This window comes from Phragmites australis, chromosome 12 (genome assembly GCF_958298935.1).
Source record: "Phragmites australis chromosome 12, lpPhrAust1.1, whole genome shotgun sequence".
In the NCBI taxonomy this organism is placed as follows: Eukaryota; Viridiplantae; Streptophyta; class Magnoliopsida; order Poales; family Poaceae; genus Phragmites; species Phragmites australis.
The window spans coordinates 15,205,278-15,228,419 of NC_084932.1; positions in this window are offsets into that span (position 1 = coordinate 15,205,278).

Sequence of the window (23,142 nt, forward strand, 5' to 3'; positions counted from 1 at the left end):
TCAGCAGTGATAGTATGGGATTATCAGTGCTAGTTTCTTAATCGGTAGTGATAATAGGATCATACTACCGGTTTAAGCCACAAATCGGCGGTGATAGACTAATAACACTACCAGTTTGAGCCACAAATTTATCGTGATATCTTCACTTTTACTACTTGTTTGAGCCAAAAAACCAACAGTGATATCTCCACTTTCAATGCCGGTTTGAGCCAAAACCCGTCAAGCTCAAACGGACAATGAAAGGGGTAATATCATTGTCGTTTCTTGGCTCGAACCGGGAGTGATAATTCAACAAAAAAAAATAGCACATATGGTTAATATATAATTCATCATCACATATCACATATGGTTCAATACAGGTAATCATCACTTATCACATATAAAAAATGGTTCAATATAGATAATCATCACTTATCACATATCACAAATAGTTCAATACAGTAATCATCACTTATGACATATGGTTGACATGTAGTTCATCATTCACATATGGTTTCATCATTTAAGTATATAGAAATTGAAAAGCAAGCATTAATATGTAAAATTACATACCTTAACATCATTTAGGAGGACTTTTTCTCTATCATCGCAAAATTTCACCGAGGATGAGAATCGTGCATCATTAGTGAAACACTGCATCAGATAAGAGCAACGTAAGATACGATACCTTAGTGTCAATTGTCATCATTGGCAATTATTGTCCTTATTGGCTTGTGGAGAAAAGGTCTTAGTTCTAGGACGCAAGTCATAAAAGTAGCAACATGTGGGCTATCACAATTACACACCTTCTTGTTTCACTCCTTATATAATATGATAGAGATTGAATAAGAGAATGTGTAATTATGATAATCAAGTTACTGACCTTTAACCACATAATCATCACAGGCTCATAGCTTAAATTCAACTAAATTTAAAATTATCATTAGTCAAACCCTACATTAGATAAACATAACTTAAGATACAACATCTCATTGACAATTGTTGCCGTCGTTGACTCGTGTAAAAAGGATCTTGACGTAGGGGCACAAGTCATGGAAGCAACAATATGTGGGCTGCCATAATTACAAACCTTCTTGTTCCACACCTCATAGAATATGACAAAGATTGCATAAGAATATGTGTAATTGTAATAATCAAGCTATTGATCTTTAACCATATAAATGCATAATCATCACATGAACATAAGAGCTATTGTGTACTTTAGTCATAAAAAAATAGAGCTAGCTATTACAGCAAAGAATGACAACAAAAATTATTTACTTATTTCTCAGTTATGTGTCCCAAAATTTGAATGTAATGTTATAGATAGCAGGGTTTAAGTAATTTTCCTGATCTAAACCTGATACCATATACCAACATATTCAAACTTAATTCAACACGGTATCATCATTGGCAACCTGCATCGAGGTATCAATATAGTCATTAATTTTTCAATATGTTACCTCATATCTTTGGTCTATTTCATCTTAACATTGCAGGTATCAACTAAATTTCTATAAAATTAATCTATAATTGACCTAAATCATTTACTCTGTACCTAAAATACTAAAAAATTTAACTAAAATTACCTCGTTGTGGAGGAGGATGTCAGCATGGTGCAGGTGGTGTAGTGACGACGGTGTCATGGAGGTCATAGACGACATGGGGAAGGAGGTCAAGGAGGCGCAGCGGTGCCAATGTCATGGAGGTTGACAATGGCACAAGGTAGGAGGCTGGGTAGGTGTAGCATTGTCGGTGTCGTGGAGGCCAATAATAACCATGAGCAGCGGGAGTCGAGGTGTCAGTGTGAAGGAGGATGGGGAGGGAGTGGTTGTCATGGAGGCCCACAACAACGTGGGGCGTAAGCCGAGGCTTTGGGATGGAGGCTAGAGAGGGAGTGACGGAGTCGGAGTCATGGAAGTTGGGCGGAGAAGCTAAGTGTTGAAGGGTGGAGAAGCTAAGCGTTAAAGTTAGATGGAGAAAGATACTTATATAGGGTAATAGCATTATCACTACTGGATCAATTAAACGAACAACAATGATAGACTATCATTATCGGTTCACAACTATAACCGACAATGATAATCTCACTATCTCCTCTAAATGTTACACATACGCTAACATTTGTGACTTCCGACACGAATATTTGGAACACGATACTAAACTGAACAGGAATTTTGGCATACAGTACACGCACCAAAGTAGTTTGCTCACACGAAAACAGAAAATGGGAGACGTACATCTCAGCATGTTCAGAATGGAACGTGGACAGCTGACCTGTGTGCAGTGTTCACAACCATTAAACTCCTGAGAAATCTGTCCCCTTCAAGATCTTTACTGTCAGGTATGGTACTAGTTGGCAACATGGGCCATCGAGACTCTACTTACATAGGCCGGTCAATGGGCCTTGGAAGGAAATGGGCTAGAGCTGCCTTGGGCCCTGGAAGGTTGCAAGCCAATACATAAGGAGCAGCAACAGCAGCAGGACGATCCAACAGAAAGAACCCTGAACCAGACTCCTGTTCCTGCGTTGTGCTTCTTCTTCCCCTACCTCTAGTTCCTCTATCTCACTAGATCCCCTTTGCTGTGCTTCTCTACTACAATCCCTTGCTTTGCTGCCTTTCCCAGACTCCATATATCTCAATTTGTATCATCGGCTATGTGTACCGTGTGTTTGATTAGCAACAGCACTTGAAGTGGTGCTTGATCGGTTGGGTTGCTAACAAATTGGTAATCAGTGCAAAGTTCCCACGAAGAAATCGGAAGCATGGAGCGGCAGCTTGCTGAGTTGAGGGAAATGTTGTTGTCCATCGGTTCCAAGTATGAAGCGATGGGTTGGTTCCAAGTGGGGCCATCTCTGCGCAACGGTGGGCAGGCTCAGCGGCAACGTCGACTCCGGAAAGCCGCTCCCCTCATAGAGGATAAGGGTGGCGGAGATTGCGTTGTGTCCTCTGCTACCACGTCCACCATCCGCACCATCGAGCAAGCCGCCGACATGGAGACGGTTTGCTGCGACACCGCCATGGACATCCTCTACAGCGACACCTCGCCAAGTGCTCCACCTGCTCGGCTAAAACCTTCCCTTGCATCCACCATCACCAAGGAGGCCGTTCCCGACCTCAGTGTTGCGGCTTCATCAGCCAAAGGCGACGTGCCCAGCGACGTCGACATTGGCACGCCCACCACCTGTTTGTTCGACGTCGCCGTCACCACCAGCTGTGCTACGACTGTGTCAGCGTCTGTGGAGGTCGTTCCCAGGGGCGTTCCAGCACGTGCGGGAGCCCGGGAGGGTCCTCTCGCCAAGGCCGTGCGCTGATGTGAAGCTCGCCACACAAGCGCCTGCCAAGTGTTCGTCGATATGTCCAAGTGGTGGCATCATCTATACAGGCATTGCAACCCCATCGCCTTCAGTGGTCATCACCATCTTTGACCCTGAAGTGGCTACTACTTCTTCATATGCAGAAACCACCGCTGTCACCAATAGGCGCACCAGGTGTTCGAGGCCGAGTGTCAACCAGGGCATCCGCGTTCTCAAGTCTCGGAACACTCCTTCGGCACCACCTATGACTTTCTTGGCCCCAACTCCTACCCAGGATGCCGACCTTGACATCCTCATCGCCACCATCAAGCTCCATGTGGCGACCTTGTCACCACAGCCCTTGCCGTGGCTATCTTTCTGTTACTATGAAGCAGAAGAGCATTCCAAACTATTGATACTGCCACTGTGTGTTATTTCCCATACAGAAGTGATTTTCATGTCAACAAGGCTCCCTCATCAAGGAAATGCGATGGTATAAGTTTTCTGCCACCTGAAGGGATTTGTGCCAATTGCAATTGGAGAGTCACAGGAATGCATGATTGCGTTATCAGTACAGACAGTTGAGCTCAAGCCCCCATGGCCACCTGCAGCACGGCGTAATTACAGAAATGTGTTTGTTGAAGGTGTGGAGTCCCTGGAACACAAGATGATTATGTTAGTGAGAACGAGGACAGGACTTACTGCGGATGAGCTGAATACAAGGAATTCATTACTACTGACATTTACCTGGGCAGAGCATGCTTTGAGGTTTTCCTTGAATTTTGGTGTTCATAAGCACTTGTCTCGGGTGTTTTTTCAGAAATTATTTACAAGCTTGTGGCTCTTATGTGATGATGCTTGCTATTTGGCAATGTAAGAGTGAGTATCAACTACCAGTGCTAGAATTGATGTTACTTGGTGGAAACTGCACAGCTAAGCTACTGGTACTGCCACTGATTGTTACTACTCGAGTTCGGGCCACCAGTTCAGAACTCAAACAATATTATATTGCTGATCATTTTCTTCAGGAAGTGTTGTTGCTTGCCATGGAAATGTATTTGCTATGGGATCCAGTAGATGGGATACAAGGTTTATTTGGCTTGCAGCTGATATACGATTGGTATATTCTACTCCAGCTCCCATTGGACCAAGGTGGAGGTGAAGGAAATTTCTGTACATTGATGCCATACAAGAAGACTTGGATGGGGTTTTTAGTTACTTGCTCATAATACTAACTGGGCCATAGGTTATGGAGTTACATGGTGAACTTTTCTTTGTGGATATGTTGACTAGCATCTTAGTTGACTTCCAACCGCTTATTGATGCAATGTTTGAGATATTTTAGCAGAGCCAACAAAAGTTGCTTTGCAGTATGTCTGAACTTTCAGCTTCAGTTAATTGCACTGAAGCCATTGTCAAATGGAGTTACAGCTGTTCAATGGTGGAATTCAAGCGTTGCAATGGTGGAATTCAAGTGTTGTTTCGTCTGCTACTCACAGGACTCATTCTTCAAATGGAGTTAATGGAAAAGGTCGTGAATCAACAATTTGATTGCAAAGAGGGAGAGTGGCAAATTGATCATCAACCAAAACCAGCATTTAGCATAAACATGTGGCTGGCATGCATTGGAAATTCAGTGCTAACTGAAATCATTCAACATAGTATTAGTATTAGTGATCAACCCATGTTACACCTGTTCAAGTGGTGATAGTTACCCAGGGAAAATTGGCAAGATGTTGAGTGCTTGGAGATGTTAATTGCTAGTGGCAGTAGAGATTGTTGTTATGAGGACTTCCTCGCTGCAGTGCTTGTGTCCTTATGTATTGGTTGCGCACAACATGGGACCCAGGCGGTTCCATTTCTATCGGCTTGGGGGCAAGCCGAATTCTAAGGAGGGAGGAATGTTAGGTATGGTACTAGTTGGCAATATGAGTCATGGAGACTCTACTACACAGGCTGGTCAATGGGCCTTGGAAGGAAATGGGCTAGAGCTGCCTTGGGCCCTGGAAGGTTGCAATCCAATACATAAGGAGGAGCAGCAGCAGCATCAGGACGATCCAACATCAGAAAGAACCCTGAACCAGACTCTTGTTCCTGTCTTATGCTTCTTCTTCCCCTACCTCTAGTTCCTCTATCTCACTAGATCTCCTTTGCTGTGCTTCTCTACTACAATCCCTTGCTTTGCTGCCTATCCCGGACTCCATATATCTCAATTTGTATCATCGGCTACGTGTACCTTGTGTTTGATTAGCAACAGCACTTGAAGTGGTGCTTGATCGGTTGGGTTGCTAACATTTAATCCACTCCTATGATCGATTTCAAGAACCGGAGTATCGCGTTGAGCTCCGTCAGGTCCAAGGCATCCCTCGAACTGACAGGGGGTTCCACGCCCACGAACATGTACAGCCCGGCAAGTTCGCCTTCCAGCGTCAAAGATGCACGGCACGGTACCCAGTTATTGTTCTTAGTGTATCAAGCTGTTCCCTCAACTGTTCCTTCGTGTAAGTGTTCTGTGGAAACAAATGATAATAATAATGTCAGTTCAATACAGAAGTGTAAGACGATGTTGCATCATGCTATGCAAGTGACGGCGAAGCACATATTCAGTTCAGTAAATTGTGATATAAGCGGCCCAATTAGCTTGTTCATGCTCAAAGATTAGCAATTAGTAATTCCAACTGTGTTAGGTAGTCCCATGGCACGAAAACCATCAACAATTTGTGATAACACATCGAGCTTTGAACTGGTTCAAGTTCTACCATGGCACAAAACAATGAAGTGAACTGGTTTGCCCAAACTTTGGTCACGCCTCCCTCCTGGTTGGTATAAACTAAACGTCAATGGTTCTTTTTCCCTACAGGATATGGTAAGGGTGGGGGAGGGCATTGGCATAGTGTTGCGGGATAGCTATGGAAAGGGAGTAGTCACTGCATTCAGACCAATACCATATTGTTCATATGCTCTGGAGGCTGAACTAGTGGCTTGCACGGAGGGTATTGAGTTTGCATTCCAATATACATCAATACCAATAATTGTGGTAACTGATTGTATTATTGTTATTCATCTAGCTACAACTTGAGAAGAAGAACGCTCAACTCTGGCCCATGTGGTTAGGGAGGTGAAACTTTTGTTCACCGAACAAAGGATACAAGAGATCAAAAAAGTTAACCAAAGCCAGAACATAGTTAGTTACGAGTTAGCAACTCATGCTCGTATGCATGGTACCTCTAGGACTTGGATAGGGCATGGGGAGAATATCATTACTCGTATAATTCATGATGATTGTATATCTTCTGATTTTGATTAATATATCCTTTTCCACGCAAAAGTAAACAAAGTGAACTGGTTAGTTATCCTCCTCTCATGTCGTCATCGGTGTATTGATTTCCTTTTCTCCATTTTATGCTGGTCATGTGACTTGTGTCTTTTTCCTACCTTCTTCATAACATCTCAAATTCTAGAGCCAGAAAGTATTCAAAGGGAACAAACTATATTTCATTTTGTTTTCGACATCTGATTCAGGCGGTATGGAAACCGGCAAAAGGAAATAGGTCTAATAAAGATATTTGAAATCACGAGAGCAATTGCTTGTTCTGTTTACTTCAGCACCATTTAGTTTTAGCATTTGAAATATTTGTATACAGAATACTGTTCCTCCTGTGCTGTCGAATTGATATTGTAACTCGGCTAACGTGTCTTAGCTTTCTATGCATAACAATTTGAAGTCTTCAAATAAAGGAAACACATGAGCATAATATCGGTACACAAAAATTCAGGCCCAATTTTACTATCCATGGGTTGCAACATTAGTTATAAGCAGGAAACAAAAAAGGACTTCGACAATATTATGGATATCTTTATTCCTCTCTGCTAAGAAAACTGCAACCTTTTGCCAATTGGCAATAGTAATACAACTGTTCATTCCATCATAGCAATTTTGTGCAGCTAGCACGCTACACCTAAATGGGATATCACAAAAATTTTAATTGAATTGTGAAGGTCACTATCAAATATAGTTTGAAATATCCTCCACAAGCACTTGACATCTGCTGATTGATTGTCAGTTTCATGTTTCTTAGTCATCAAAAGAGGTCTAATGACCTAATTATGATAACAATGCTGTTGGATTATGTGGTAACCTCTGGTTATAAACAAATTTTGAGGGAACATGTTTCAAGACATCAACTATATTAACAAATTTACAGACCGGCAAACACATTTTCAGGTCGGGCACCTTTTTTTATGCTAGTTCTTATCAAATTCACAGCCTTGATGTTGTTTGTATAAAAATATAAGAGCAAATGAATTATATCATGTCCAGGGCGCACATAGTAGAATTCATACACATTGGAAGGGTATTTTTGATGAAGATTCTTAATAAGAAATGTAGAGATGATTTAAATGATATAGCGAACCATTGAAAAACCAAATATGGCATCAACTCACCTTGTCCTCAGCTACCACCTTCCTCTCAAATCCTCGATTCATTACCTTGTATTCCAGAACAGTTGTTTCATGACGGTGGTCAACATTTGGCCTACCCTCGACACTCATCACGTCATCGCTGATGGCTGAGACATATGGTGTGCTCCTACTGGACATTAGATCCTCACCACCATCCACGGTCACAACAGACGCCACTGAGAACTGCAAGCATCCCCCTTAGGGCTCATTTGGCAACAGCGAACACAAACCAAGGGAGAATCAAACCCCACCACCCAATCCCTTCCCATGTGGGGAGTTTAATCCCTTGATTCCTAAGGTTCATTTGGAAAGTGCCTGGATCAGCATGGGTTAAATATAGAAATTCATAAACATAGCATGCGTGTACTACTCTATAAATTAGTGCACTGTTCAAGAGCATTAACAAATAGTCCGAAAATTTATAAATACAGAAATTCAGAATGGTGTAAGGATATTGTTTCGTTTTTTCTTTCACCAGGAAAGTGTATCGCTGTAACATGTACAAACAATTTGCAATGGTGACATCAAAATGGAGAGAAAGAAACACTTCCAATTCGCAAATTAGCGATAAAGCATATCCCTCGGAAAAGAATAAACCATGACCATGGAAAATTGACACCAACGGTAAACGAGCAGATACATGTCTCCAGTGTAAAGTTGTCCAGAAATAGTCACATAGCAGAAGTACAATAGGCATATCCCTAGTTAGATTGAAAGTAATAAAGTCCTTCCAAATACATTCATCAGAAGACAGTTTTGAATGGGGGACACAGCATAGCACTCCACTGAAAGGTGCTAATTCTGCTTGATTCTTCACCAAATACATTCATCAGTAGATTGTGAGTAGAATAGCATCTTTTGACTGGAATGCAATCATGTAGTACCTGAACCAAATGAAAATCATTGTGATGAGAAAACATGTCGTGGAAAAGCACAAGTGCACAACATGCCGAGTTAACATTTTTCAAGTTAACATGAGCAATTTGAAACAGCATTGAACCAACAAAAAATTAACTGAGTTAGTCGCCTGCGACATAGCTGAAACCATGACCCATGACCCAGGATACTTCAGCTAGCTCAGTCAAATTTCAAGTTAACTTCAGTTAGCTCAGTTGCCTGAAACACAACTGAAACCATGACCCAGGAAAAAACAAAAACAAAAAAGGGCTAAAAATTGACTGAGGTTTTCTGAATAATGTGCTAGCTACAGGTTCTTGTCAAATTGAACCAACTATTGGCATTCTAAGATCTTGTTCCAATCATTACATGTCATTCGGGTCAAATAAGATCCCATGAAATTTGGATCATATGCGAGGGCTAATGACTGAATTTGGCCAATGATAAACCAATCGGCAATCACCCATATGATGATCAGATCTCCTGACTTCTGCAACCTAGCAAGTACTCCTGCTAACAATGACGTACGAGCTACATCCAAAACTATCTTTAAACGGGTAAGATGGTTCTCATGGTCATATTTGCAAAGGCAGGAACTTGCTGAGAACAGGGAACATGGAGTGCTAAAGGAAAGAAAGAAAACGTCTTGTTCAAAAAAGAAGAAAGAAAAAAGTCCATCAGTCTATCAACTTGCCAATATTTTCACTGCCCTCAAATGTACTTCTTGTAGCTAGCATACATTTAGATATCATAGTCCATTGTGGATTGGATAGGATGGTTGGAACTTGTAATTGACAGTAACATGACTATGTCAGACTCATCATCAAGTTGATTATGTATGCAAAAAACTAAATCGAACAGAATTTTTTTATGCATTTGGACCATGTTTCAGCATTCAGGCCTTCAGTGTGTGCGTGCAGCCTTCGTTAACAACCGAACTTGGTTTCAGACTTCCAGTGTGATCCAGAGATTCAAGAATGGCGTAGAAAGACTTTTAATTTGACGAGAGAGAGAGGGGGACAGACAAAGGTTTACCTTTCAAACAAGTGCGGCGAGGCTCACTCACATCAGTGACTTAAGCTTAGAGAAGAAGTGAAGAGGGAGGAACACCAAATATGTTGATGATAAAAATAATCGTTTCCTTCGTCTAATGGTCAAGGGTCTGTATTTATAGGGCTATCCAGAGTACAGATATATAGGTATGCCCTTACATCGATACAAATATCACAATACGTCATGGGGCTAGAGCCAGTTGAATCACACAGCACTGGTCTAGGTGGGATATATTTGCTCCTAATTTAGAAGATATTATCTACTATGATGATACAGTGATGCAAGTGGCCATAAAGGCGTGGTATTATGTTAGTCGCCTATTGAGGATGGCCTCCATTTGCGTCACATTAAATGTATGTCACCTCCTTGTAGGCGGAGGAGGTTGGTGGGCCCGCTCTGGTTGATCGTTTTTCAAAGTCTGATGGACCCTTCCTATGGGCTCCGGGGAGCCCACCGAGGCTCTGGGAGACGGGGGCCTTCGGGAGGTTGGGGCTCCAGAAGGCCAGCGAGACCGGGGCGTCGGGGGTCCTCAGAAACAACCCTCAACCTTCCCCGGAGGATGGCTTCATCTCCTGTCTTGGGGGACAGTAGCCGGAGGGGCCTATGACCTCTGGAAGCCAGGTTTCCTCCTTTGGATCTGGAGCCCAAGGGCTCCAGAGGAGCTCCTGGTGGTGACCTTTTAGTAATGTCTGCTGGCCGGGGTATTTCCCTCAACAGTACCCATCATTCGCTAGCCCGAGGTGAGAAGGGATGAGCGGATGTAAAAGGAATTATGTCGTGGGTTAATCCCTGACAATGATTCTGGGGTGTATCCGACAACAGGTGTGTGATCTGGTTCTAGGTGTACTTGCGGAATGTGAGTGTGTGTATGTTACTAAAGAACACCAGAGATATCCAGGTTCAGGCCCCCGTTGGGTAATATCCCTACATCATGTGTATTTTTCTGAAGGAGTCTGTCCCTCCTTTCAAAAGATATCCCCTCCCCTTTATATTCCAGAGGGGTAAGAGAAGAACATGTGGGACCAACAAAAAGACCCATGCCTGACTAGATGATCAATATAGGCTATCATTATAGGATACGCATGCACTGTGCCTACCCTGGAGCACTGCGATGTCCGTCCCATCCATTGGTCACCTCCCTGCTTGTCACGCCCGGATCGTCTGGCCTGTCCTGTCCTACCGTTCGTTTCGCACGCGCGCCTGCCACACCTCCTGTTGTGTCTGCGAGCCCTTCCCGCAACAATTAATGTTGCGGGACGGGACACGGGAACCAGCTGGAGTGAACCACATGGGGAAGAAAAAAGGGCATGAGTAGCGGTATTAAATGAGGTTTGACTGGCCAGACGAGTACCTGCCCCGCGAAGCAAAGGCTGTTCATAGGAAATCCCCCGAAGGTCAGGGTCGTGGTGGTGCTTGCGCCAACTTGTCATACGATGGGCTCGGGCCACAGAAAGAAAGCTGATACTGCCAAAACTGGCCATTGTGGGCCATCTCAGGAAGGGACCCCTATATTCTTTACATCGACAGTAGTCCCCAAGCTCCATCGCAGATATGGTGATTTGAGCTGTTCTTTATAAGGATGTAGTTAGACTTGGTCATACCACTTGGGCCCCGGGTGAACAAGAGTTTTTCCCAGGGAGTGGTCAACGACACGGTCCACAATGGTGGCCAGCTCAGAAAACCGCATCCCGAGGGGAGGTTAAACATCCATAGAGAGATCGTGGGAGAGAGGAAAAAGGAGGGCGTGCGCGAGGGAGAGAATCGTGGGAGAGAGAAAACTTGATGGCCATTGCACTTCGAGGGAATTTTGGTTCCCCAACCGACCCTCGAAATTTAAGGCGACGGAACTGAGTGGATCCTATAAATCGAAGGACAGAAGCCCCCAGAAAGCCCTTCACACTCCAAGCCCTTGCGCCAAAGCCCATCGCCTCCGATCTCCTCCAGTCTCTCTTGCCAAAACCACCGCCATACTCCCATGACACTGCGCACCAAAAAGGAGCCTGACTTCCCTAAGTCCAAGTGTACCACCACAAAACTGAAGCAGATGTGTGAGAATCGCCTACTTCTGCATCACCTGTCTTCAAGATATTGCCCTAGAGGGGAGGTCCCTACTCCCCGCCAAGGAGAGGTCATGATCTTTGCCTCGTTCTTCCTGGCGGGTCTCGTCCCCTCCTTCTCCAAGTTCTTTACCACTGTCATCTCATTCTATGACATTTGCCACCTCCATCTCAACCCTAACTCCATCATCATGTTGAGCATCTTCACTCAAATGTGTGAAAGCTTCATTGGGATCGAGCCATGTCTTGATCTCTTCCAATTTTTCTACATGACTAGGTTGCAGCCCGGGTTGGCCACTAGGAGCTGCAGCTTTCGTCTTTGTGAAGGCATTGCGAGCTCCTATCTGGAGATAAATCTCAAATTGTCGTGGTCAGGCTGGAGGGAAGATTGGTTCTACCTCACGACCGACGACTCCTTGGACACCCTCCGGGTGCCGGATGCACTGGCGCGCCTTGCGGAGAGCTGGGGAAACTCTCCCACACCAACCACAATACTACTATCCCTTGCCGGATAGGTTAAGACGCTTGTGGAATGCGGCCTGTCTGGGTCGAACATTGTCCGCGACTTCATCAAGCATCGGCTGTGTCCCCTACGATGGAGAGCACACCCGGCATACCTATACACCGGGAGTGATGATGAAACCCGGGAGAGCCCCGTAGGCAACATCACAGTTGTCCCCCTGCTACTAAGTGTTGGTCGAGCAGTGTCTTATTCCTTTTAATAAGATCTTCCTGATAAGGTCATCGACTTGCGGGTCAGGTCGCTGATGGCGGCGGCAGCAAGGAAGGGTGGCCCTCCATGTGTCCCCTTGTGTGAGCCTCCCCCATCGGAGAGGGTGTGGGTTAGACTGGTATGTTTAGCATCTTTCTAAAGTTTCCTACTCTAAGCCTTTTCCTTGGTCAGGGTCTTATGGTTTGAGTTATTTCAGCATCTTCCTGAGGTAGATGTCCTGCGACCGATAGTTGATGAGGTCAAGGAGGTCTTCTGGGAGATTGATTGTGGGGTCCGCCAGTGCTCCCTGTTGCCCGTTGCTGTACTTGACACCTACCAACCTAGTCATGACACCAACCCATCAGGTCGGGGAGGCTGCCAGTCTACTTAGGGTCGGGTGGCGATCTTTGGTAGCGGCCCTGCAAGTGGTGTCGGATAGCAGGAGGCTGACTCGTAGCGCTCCGACCAGACTTACCACAACCCGGTGCCCCGCTACCAGACCCGATCAGGCCAGGCATGACCCGACCAGGTCAGGTCCGACCATAGGCCTCACGACCAGGCCCGCACCGACCAGATGCACTCTGACCAGATCATTGTGGGCCAAGCGTCTACGTAGTGTGGGAAGAGGTCGGTGGAGGACTCGTCTACCGCGGAGGCATCCAAATGCACTCACAAGACCCCGAGTACTAGCGGCCCTATAGCGGGGTTGTCTTCCCTGACCAGTCGATCTGTCAGCTTCGTGAGGACTAGACTTGTGCTTAGCTCCCCGCCGCCATGGTAAGTTTCTCTGGGTAGGTATAGATACCTTGAATTTCCTTTCCTTCATGATTTCGTAACTCTGTTGTTTGCCATAGGCCCATGGTAGCTCTTACAGCTCCTGTCCCGACCCCTCCAACTGCGCCCCCACAGGACATTCTGGTCCCTCTGTCAGCTCTATTTTTGCCCCTCGAAGCATCGGTGGTGGCTTCGGTCCCTGTGGCACCTGGTGGAGGAGCTCATGCCGGCCCCTGACTTGCTCACTCTAGTCAGCCGTATACCTGCTTCTGTTCACAGACTGGTCGAGGAGAAGGAGGCGGTAGCCAACAGGTGTGCCGAGCTAGAGAAACAGCTGGCCTAAGAAAAGGAGGCCAGTGCTTGCTATAGCAAAGGTGTGGTGAACTCCAGCAGGAGAAGGCTGTGCTCTCCGCCGAGCACTCCCAGCTCAAGGAGAATGAACAAACTACTCTTAGAATTCTCTGGGACACCTTTAAAGCGCTAGCAGATCCCCTGAGGAGCCTCAGGCTGGGAGCCACCAAGCCAAAGGACAACCGCATGGCTTGGGCATGGGCCTACGCCATCAAGGTCCTAGCGGAACATTTTTCTGAGCTCCCAGCCACCTTGGCGCTGAGGGGTGCAGAGGACGTGGTGCAGGTGGTGAGGTTGACTGTGGAGTACATTTTTTGGTGCTACCATAGCTGCGACCCCAACTTCATCCTGGACCATGTTCGGGAGGGAGCTGTGGTCACCAGACTCGAAGCTGAGGAGAGACTGTAGCGGGAGTGTCAGGGAGTGGTGGACTGCGTGATGTCTGTCTTCTGGGTGGAGGACACCGAGGAGTAAAGAATCTGATTGTGACTTCTGTTCTGTAATATATTTGAATGAAGCCCCCTATCTTTTGTTCTCTGATGAGTTTGTGTCGTTGTGATCATAGAGTTCCTGGAGTGTTCGAACCATCCACCCATATTTTCCCCCCACCTACGCTGACCAGCCCCCAAGCTCTCACCGAACCCCCAACCATTCCTACCAACGATCCCATTGACTAGCATATTTTGGAGGTGACGACCGAATGTGAGCTGGGGTTTGCGGTCGAGCAAGTGAGTACGCTGAGCGATCTTCATGGTGTGTTATTTTGATCACCTAAGCCACGTGCTGGTCCTTGATTACCCATGCAAGAATCGACCAGTTGACTCATGTGTGGCTTATGACCTATTTCTTGACTAGCCTGTCGAGAGGCTACTCACGGTGCAGAGAAATCTAGAGTGGGTGATGAGGGAAAGCGTCCTGCAGAGAGAGGAATTCTATGACCACTTTCACCGTTGTCAGAAGGATCTGTTCATGGCATGCAAAGACCTAGAGTAGATGACCAAGGAGAGAGACGAGTGTTGAGTGACATTCTACGACCATCTCAGCCAAGCCTTTACCCCCTTTGACTCATTACTTTGGTCTGCAAGTGTTTAGGTTCGCCCGACACCTGGGAACACCGTGACCCATCACATTGAGTGGTTTCTAGCAGCCTCTGAGGAGGCAGGTGGCCTCGAGCAGAGGATTCATGATATCATTGGCAACCACCTTTTTGAGGTCGGAGTCTCTGGCGCCTACCTTGCCCTTGTGATGCGCGTTTGCCCAATCTTTCAAAGGTAATATGATAAGTCGATTAGTAGAGTTTCGACATTGATGATCCAAAGGTTCCGATCAGAATAGATCAAGAACCCTCGCAACCATTACACCACTACTTCATGATTATCAACCGTGCCAAGATGCGGTTGATCTCGCCTAGAAGGCTTTTCCTCCAAGCGAATCAAGAGCACAAGCAAGAATAGGTAGATGTAATCGGAATATTGCTAATTACCAATGAGGCACTCGAGTTTGGTGTTCAACAAAACGATAAACGACGAAACTGTGTTAAACAGAATAATCTAAGCTAAACCCAAGCATAAACTATGATGGCTACTGTGTATATATAGGGGGCGTGAGGAGGTCGACCTAGGGTTGTACAACCATGGAGAGAGGTATGCACAACCTGGACTCCGACTCTAACACGATTACAAAACTCGGCAAGGTTCAAAATGATGATGAAGCACCTTATTCCTTTGACTCTGACTAAACTATAAGGAATATTTAGTCGAGCTATATTCATTGGAAAGTGCTCGTTGTAAGCTTTCCAGAATGTCTAAGATTGCCTAAAATGGACTTCGTATGAGAGAGTTATGCCCATTCTACTGACGTGTTGTCTTGGAACTCGACTTCGACCACAATCACGACTTCGACCATGACCACGACTTTGACCATGACCACGACTAGAGCTCAACCTTGAGTCTAAGTAGACTTGGCCTTCGAGGTGTGACGTTCGAGTAAGGTTGTGCTACTTCTTCCACGTTCCTATGCAATAAAACTATAATGCCCCAAAAATAATATAAAATAAGTGTTGATCGAACATTTTAAAGAAGATGCAAAAGGTTGACCTTTTGACCCGTCACTCGGATGGACGATCGGAGACCACGGATGCGTAGGGCTCGTCGAAACGATTCCGTTTGACTACTCACATGTTATCTTCGGACTTCGGAACATGAAGCTGCGAATTGGACGCTTGAGATTCAAAGAGAAAAAAAAAGAGACCATCCTTTTCTTCTTAACCCTAGAGTCCTGCTCTCTCCTTGCCCACAGCAGCAGCCACCCTACCTTTTTCTATACTGCACGTAGAAGGAAGAAAGAGAGGGGAAAAGAAGAAAGAAGGGGGAGGAGATCAGGAGGAGGAAGAAGGGGGCCGGTGCCCCTCTCACCCAGGTAGGAATTCCTCTCCTATTTTCCTTGTGCTGAGCTCCTCCCCATCCCCTCTCATCTGCATCTTGTGGATTGTGGAGCTGCTGGTCTGTGCAGCAGCAAGGGAGGAGGAGAAAGGGAGAAGGGAAGAAGAAGGGAAGGAGAAGGAGGAGAAGAAAGAAGAAAACTCTGAGCTCTTGTCAAGTTACTCGTGGTTGCCCTAGGTGAGGATTCTCCACCCTAATCCCCTCCTTTTGGGTTGATTTTTGTGGTTTAGATCTCGAGTTTAGAGGGGGGCTTAGGTTGAGGTTTGGTCGAAATCTGTTTCCTCCTCGTTCTGAAAACCGTCAGTTTTGTGCAGTCCCTGTTCAACATCGTTTTTGGGCATGTTAGCTTCTGAAATAAATTTTCCCACCATTGACAAAGTTGTAGGAGACTTCAATAGCTTTCTTTTGGAACCAAGATTACCCTCATAGCATCTGTAGTTTGAGATATATCATCGTTTCAACTTGACTGATTTTCTCTATCAAGAATCTGGATAGTAGTAGATCAAACCAGTTTTTTGGCCATCATATTGGAATATTTTTAGGATTTGATCTGAAGAAAAGTTGTAGATTTTTCATAATATTTCCAACGGAGTAGAGAACGTTATCATAGGATGAGTAGAACTCCAGTTATGGCCTCTTAAACGTTGCTGCTGTTGTTTCATCGTCAGAAAGTTCAGTCATGTTCAGAGCGTATTTTGGCCACCTTAGTTGCTTCAAATACAAAAAGCTATAACTCGAAAGTGGTAGACAATGACGTTTTATAGCTTCTGTGAAATTTTTAGAATTTTTGGATTTTTTTATTAATTACGGGAAAAATGTGAAGGTTTCTATCAGACTTTTCGGGACAGTTTTCAATGCTGTTTTCAACAGCAGATTAGAGGCTCATATTGACCTGATAAAAATATGGTTTCTCCACTAAAGATTTAGCCAGTGTTGTGTAGTTTCCAGAAGTATGTTTTTTTGCTATGATATCAGTTGCAGAAAAAAAGGATATGAAAATGTGAAGCCCTACTGCTTTATCAGTAGAAGGATGTATATGTTGTTTTTGTGGTTCTCTTTTGAGCGACGGCTTGGGGTGTTAGGATCTTGTTTCCTATTGTATGTGCATGCTTGTATGAATGTTTTGCTGATGTGTGGTTCATAATCAAGTGGTGGTGCTCCTGATCGTGTTTGAAGGTTTTCGGTTGTATCGAAGAAAGGCAAGTAAACGTAGAGGTTGCTTTGCTTCTAGCTTTAACTTGCTATTCATTCTACCTCCACCTAAATTATATGTTCAGAACCATGATCCATTTAATATGAACTGATTAATTGATGTTTTGATGAGGTGAGGCACGATTACTTGTTTATATATGGTTATGCTGCCTTATGCTCTCATATCCATGAAGATTGTTATTATTGTGGTATATGTGGTTGATGAAGGCTATGAGGTGATGTGGTATTTACAGTTTCATATGCATTCATTTGCATTGCACCTCATATGAAGTAATATGTCACCGTTTGCTGGCCGCGACTTGTACCGGTACGCGCCGTACGTTACCCGAGGAGGGGTACGGTGCAGCTTTACACCTTGTTGGGTGTAAAGGCAGTGGACATGCATTTACATTGCATTTGCATTTTGTAGTATTTAATTGAATTATTTCCTATTATTGAAGTGGATGTTGAGAAGCGAATGCCTCTCCAGAAGATATGAGGATGTGGTTTAATCTTTTTAGATGAGGTTTATGATAATCTTGGATGTCTAACTTGGTTTGTTTTTATGCTATTGTTACTCTCTTTTAAATCGATGTCCAATGAACTTGTAGTTTAAATAGCTTGTTAAAGCAGTTTGCTTGCTGAGATTTTATATCTCACTCCTCTTAATAACCTTTCCAGGTGCTTGATGCTTGCTTGCTTGGATGGGATGGGAGTAGCAGCACTTCTACATGTTATAATCACACATATTAATGCAGTAGTGGTGTTGTAATAATAATACAAGTGTTGGAGTTGTTTAGCTCTTAGTGTTGCTTAGCGTTGGTAAACTTGTTTTAGTTTGCTTTGTTGGAGGTCAAAAATTTAATGCCTTAATGCATTGGTTTTGCTAGGATACTTATGTGTTAGTGTGCGGTTTTATTTATGCACCCTATATCTATGTTGTTGCTTTCACTTTATCTTGTTTTAGAGGAGGTGCTGTCGAAATTTTATAATTTTGGCAAGTCAAGTGGAGTAGTTTGTAGTAACATTCCAGGCTTTCGCGGTGTCTGGGGTGTTACAAAAACATCACAAGAATTTAGTAGTAATCCATCAAAGGAAACATGAACATCAAGGAATGAGTTCACCTAATTGTCGTGCACGTGGCTCATCATCCTCCCCCTCTTAAATTGGAGTCTTCCTCGACTCAAGCTCATCTTCTTCTCCCAAATATGACTTCAAATCTGAAATATTAAATGTGGGACTAACCCCAAAATCTGCAGGTAGGTCTAATTTGTATGCGCTGTCATTAATTTTCTCAATTATCTTAAATGGTCCATTAGCTCTAGACATCAACTTTGATTTTCTTAGTTCTGGAAACCTATCATTCCTCAAATGCAACCAAACTAAATCACCCAGTTCAAATTTTATTTCCTTTCTACCTTTACTTCCAACAATCTTATACTTTTCAGTCATGCTCTCTATATTCTTTTTAGTTATGTCATGCAACTTAAGAATAAACTCAGCATGTTTCTTAGCATCTAAACTGGTCTTTCACAAGTAGGCAAATGTAGTAAATCAATAGGAACACGTGGATTAAATCCATACACTACCTGGAATGGACTTACCTTGGTGGTGAAGTGTACCGACCTATTGTAAACAAATTCAAAATGTGGTAAACACTCTTCCCATGTCCTCAAATTTTTCTTTAGAACTACCCGCAACATAGTCGATAATGTGCGGTTGACAACCTCTGTTTGACCATCAGTTTAGGGATGACACGTAGTAGAAAACAACAGCTTTGTCCCCAATTTATTCCAAAGTGATCTCCAAAAGTGACTCAAAAACTTTGTGTCACGATCCGAGACGATAGTATTAGGCACTCTATGTAGTCGAAAGATTTCCCTGAAAAACAAATCAGCTATATTTGTAGCATCATCGCTCTTGTGATAAGGTATAAAATCTGCCATTTTAGAGAATTGATCCACAACTACAAATATGCTATTCCTCCCCCTCATTGTCTTAGGCAATCTTAAAATAAAATCCATGAAAATATCCTCGCAAGGCACACTAGGAACAAGAAGAGACATGTAAAGGCAACGTGGATTTAAGCGAGACTTAGCTTTATTGCAAGTGGTGCAACGTAACACGTAGTGCTCGACATCATGTCTCATCTTTGGCCAAAAGATATGAGTGGTCAACACATCTTCAGTCTTCTTTGCTCCAAAATGTGCCATCAATCCTCCTCCATATGCCTACTGCAACAACAAAAGAGGAACGGAGCTAGCTGGAATGCATAGCTTGTTAGCACAATAGAGCAATCCGTCATTCAGCACATATTTATTCCATGCTTTCCCTTCTGTACAATGTTCAAGCACTTCTTTAAAGTCTAAATCAGCAACATATAAGTCCTTAATGGTCTCTAAACTAAAAATCTTATGATCAAGTTGAGATAACATGGTATAACGCCTAGAAAGCGTATCAGCAATCACATTGTCTTTTCCTTTCTTATGTTTTATGACATATGGAAACGACTCAATAAATTCTATCCATTTATCATATCGTTTATTTAGTTTAGCTTGACTTCTAATATGTTTTAGTGATTCATGGTCAGAATGTATAACAAATTCTTTGAGCCATAGATAATGTTGCCAAGTTTCAAGAACACGAAGTAAAGCATACAATTCTTTATCATAAGTGGAATAATTCAGACTTGGCCCACTTAATTTCTCACTGAAATAAGCAAAATGTTTACCTTCTTGGATTAGCACACCTTCAATTCCAATCCCACTAGCATCACATTCTAGTTCAAAGGTCTTACAAAATCAGGGAGTTGGAGCAATGGAGCATGGGTAAGTTTCTCTTTCAACAACTTGATGCTTTTTCTTGTGCAGGTCCTCATTTGAAAATTACTCATTTCTTTGTCAACTCATTTAATGGAGCAGCAATGGTGCTGAAATCCCGCACAAATCGTCGATAGAAACCCGCAAGACCATGAAAGCTTCTTACTTAATTAACAGTCTCAGGGGTCAGCCAGCTCTTTATGGCTTCAATTTTTGCTTCATCCACCTCTATTACCTGTGAACTAATAATATAGCCAAGAAAAGAAACTCGATCCGTGTAAAAGGTGCACTTTTTTAGGTTACCGAACAAACGTGCATCATTCAAAGCATTAAAAACAGCACATAAATGATCAAAGTGCTGTTCTTGTGACTTGTTGTAAATCAAGATATCATCAAAATAAATCACTAGCAATCTTCCAATGAAAGCACGTAAAACTTCGTTCATCAATCGCATGAAAGTACTAGGTGCATTAGTTAACCCAAAAGGCATTACTAACCATTCATACAAACCAAACTTAGTTTTAAATGCAGTCTTCCATTCATCTCCAAGTTTCATTCTAATCTGGTGGTATCCGCTTCGCAAGTCAATTTTAGTGAAAATTATAGAACCACTCAATTCATCAAGCATGTCATCTAACGTAGGGATAGGGTGATGATATTTGATAGTAATATTATTGATGACTCTACAATCAACACACATACACCAACTACCAACTTTGTTAGGAACCAAAAGAACTGGAACAACACAAGGGCTAAGACTTTCTCGTACATACCCGCTATCCAAAAGGTCTTGGACTTGTCCCAGGATTTCCTTAGTTTCTTCTGGATTGGTCCTATATGCAGCACGGTTTGCCAAATTTGCTCCCAGAATCAAATCAATTTGATGCTCAATCCCTCCAATAGGTGGTAACCCAGGGGTACCTCAGCTGGAATTACATCCACAAACTCCTGCAAAAGATTAGCAACAACAGGAGGGAAAGAGGTAGATATATCCTCAAGTGAAACTAAAGCATCTTTGCATATCAAAGCATAGCATGGTAGCTCATTATCACAAATTTCAGCAAGGTCAGATTTAGTGGCAAGCATAACACAACCTTTCAGTTTAATTCCATCGGACTTAGAAGTTGTTGTTGCTTTCTCCTTTTTGGGTGGAAAAACTTTTTCCGTTACTTGATGCTTTTTAGATTCATTCTCAAGCTCTTTTCTCTTATTTTCAGCTATCTCTTGTTCATATTTCACTATTTCAACAGGGGTTAAAGGTAGAAAAGTTATTTTCTTTCCTTTATGCATAAGAATGTACTTATTACTTCTACCATGATATGTTGCATCAGTATCAAACTTCCATGGTTGTCCTAGCAAAAGAGAGCATGCTTGCATGGGAACTACATCGAAATGAGCACAATCATGGTATAAACGAATAGAAAAATGCACCCTAGCTATTTGCATTACCTTCACCTTACCGCTATTGTTGAACCACTGAATGTGGTATGGATGAGGATGTGTTCTTGTCGGTAAGGAAAGTTTCTTGATCAAATTTCAACTTACCAAATTGTTGCAACTTCCTACATCAATAACGACTCGAACACGAAAGTCCTTGACTATGAGGAACATCTGAAATAGATTATGGCGTTGTAACTGTTCCCCTTGCTCCATTTGAGTACTTAACATTTGCTGCACAATGAGTGTCCTATAATTTTTTGTAGCAGCTGCACTCAATTCTTTCTCATGGTCGATATCCATCTTGAGTTTGTCCTCTTTACCTGCAAGGTTAGCTGTAAGAGCATATTCATCCTCAACATCACTAGCACTTTCTCTTCCGACTCACCAGGGTGTGATATTATGCCTTATTCCCTTGAGAATCCTCGACCAGATGTAAGGGTTTTAATGGAAAAGTAGGACTGGTTATTGTCCATTTGATCTGATTTGCTTGTATGACATTAGGCTCCAGTCTTCCACCAAGAACACATCCTTTCAATCGAGGTCTTTGGTCCCGACGGCACATCTTTCGCGGATGCTATTAACAAGGGGAAGGGATCAACCAATGAGGAGGCCGAGGGTCTCTTCCATCGAAAAGATTATCCTCATCTTCTCAACTGCTGCCTGATCCGAGCCCTCTCAAGCGCAAGCAAAGGAGTCCTCGGGTATACTGATTGAAGTTCTTATTATTTTCTTGTTTCCTTTCAAATTATTAAGTACATACTTGAATGCATTCGGTTTGGATGAGTGGCCTTTTGTTAGGGAATGGCGAGTGTACCAGCTCAATCGCCTCCTCGAACAACCGCCGCTCTCAATGACCTGGTCGGGAAGGTAACTCTTATCGATTCATCGATTTCCTTTCGGTCATTCTATTGATGACAAGTTGCATGGATGGTTCTCTTTTTTAGGGGACGTCTGGCGTGTCCTCGCAATCGCCAACTCAAAGGACCATTTTGCTTGATGACTCGACTAGAGAGGTAATTTTAGTTGAATTATCGCTCTTTAGTTGGTCATACTTTCACTCAATGATGATTTCTTATTATTTGGTTCTTTGCAGGCCACTGATGACTTGACTTTGCCCAGTCCATATGTAATTCCTCCATCGGCTCTGCCTACTGGACCAAGGACAAAGAAGGTGACCACAAAAAGGCAAAAGCCAAGCATCATTTCACATTTTTTGATTTCAAAGAGGTTTGTCTTGGATTCTGATCTCGACTGGTTGATTAGCAATCCTTTCTTTTCCTCTTCCCTTATTCTGTTGATTGCAGACTATCGACTGAGGCGCAAACCAAGGCTAACAACGCCTCGACCAGTCCTCAGCTCCAATCAAAGATCCTACCTCGAGCGCACTTGAAGAAGACCCACAGCTCAGGCAAAGTGAAACTTCATACCAATTCTGACTGATGATCCGTGGGCCGCGATAAAAGCTCTTCTCTAGCTACAAGTGCTCAGGTAGCTGCCGCTGAGGCCAACCACCACAAAAAGCTCAAATCCAAGAGGGAAAAGATTGAACGTAAGTCCGTTCTTGATCACAAGTGCGTGATTCAATTATTGGGTGACTAGCAAAGAATTATTTTTCGGTTTACCTTATATAGGCCTTGAGTCCTCCTGCAACAACAAGGAAAAGCTT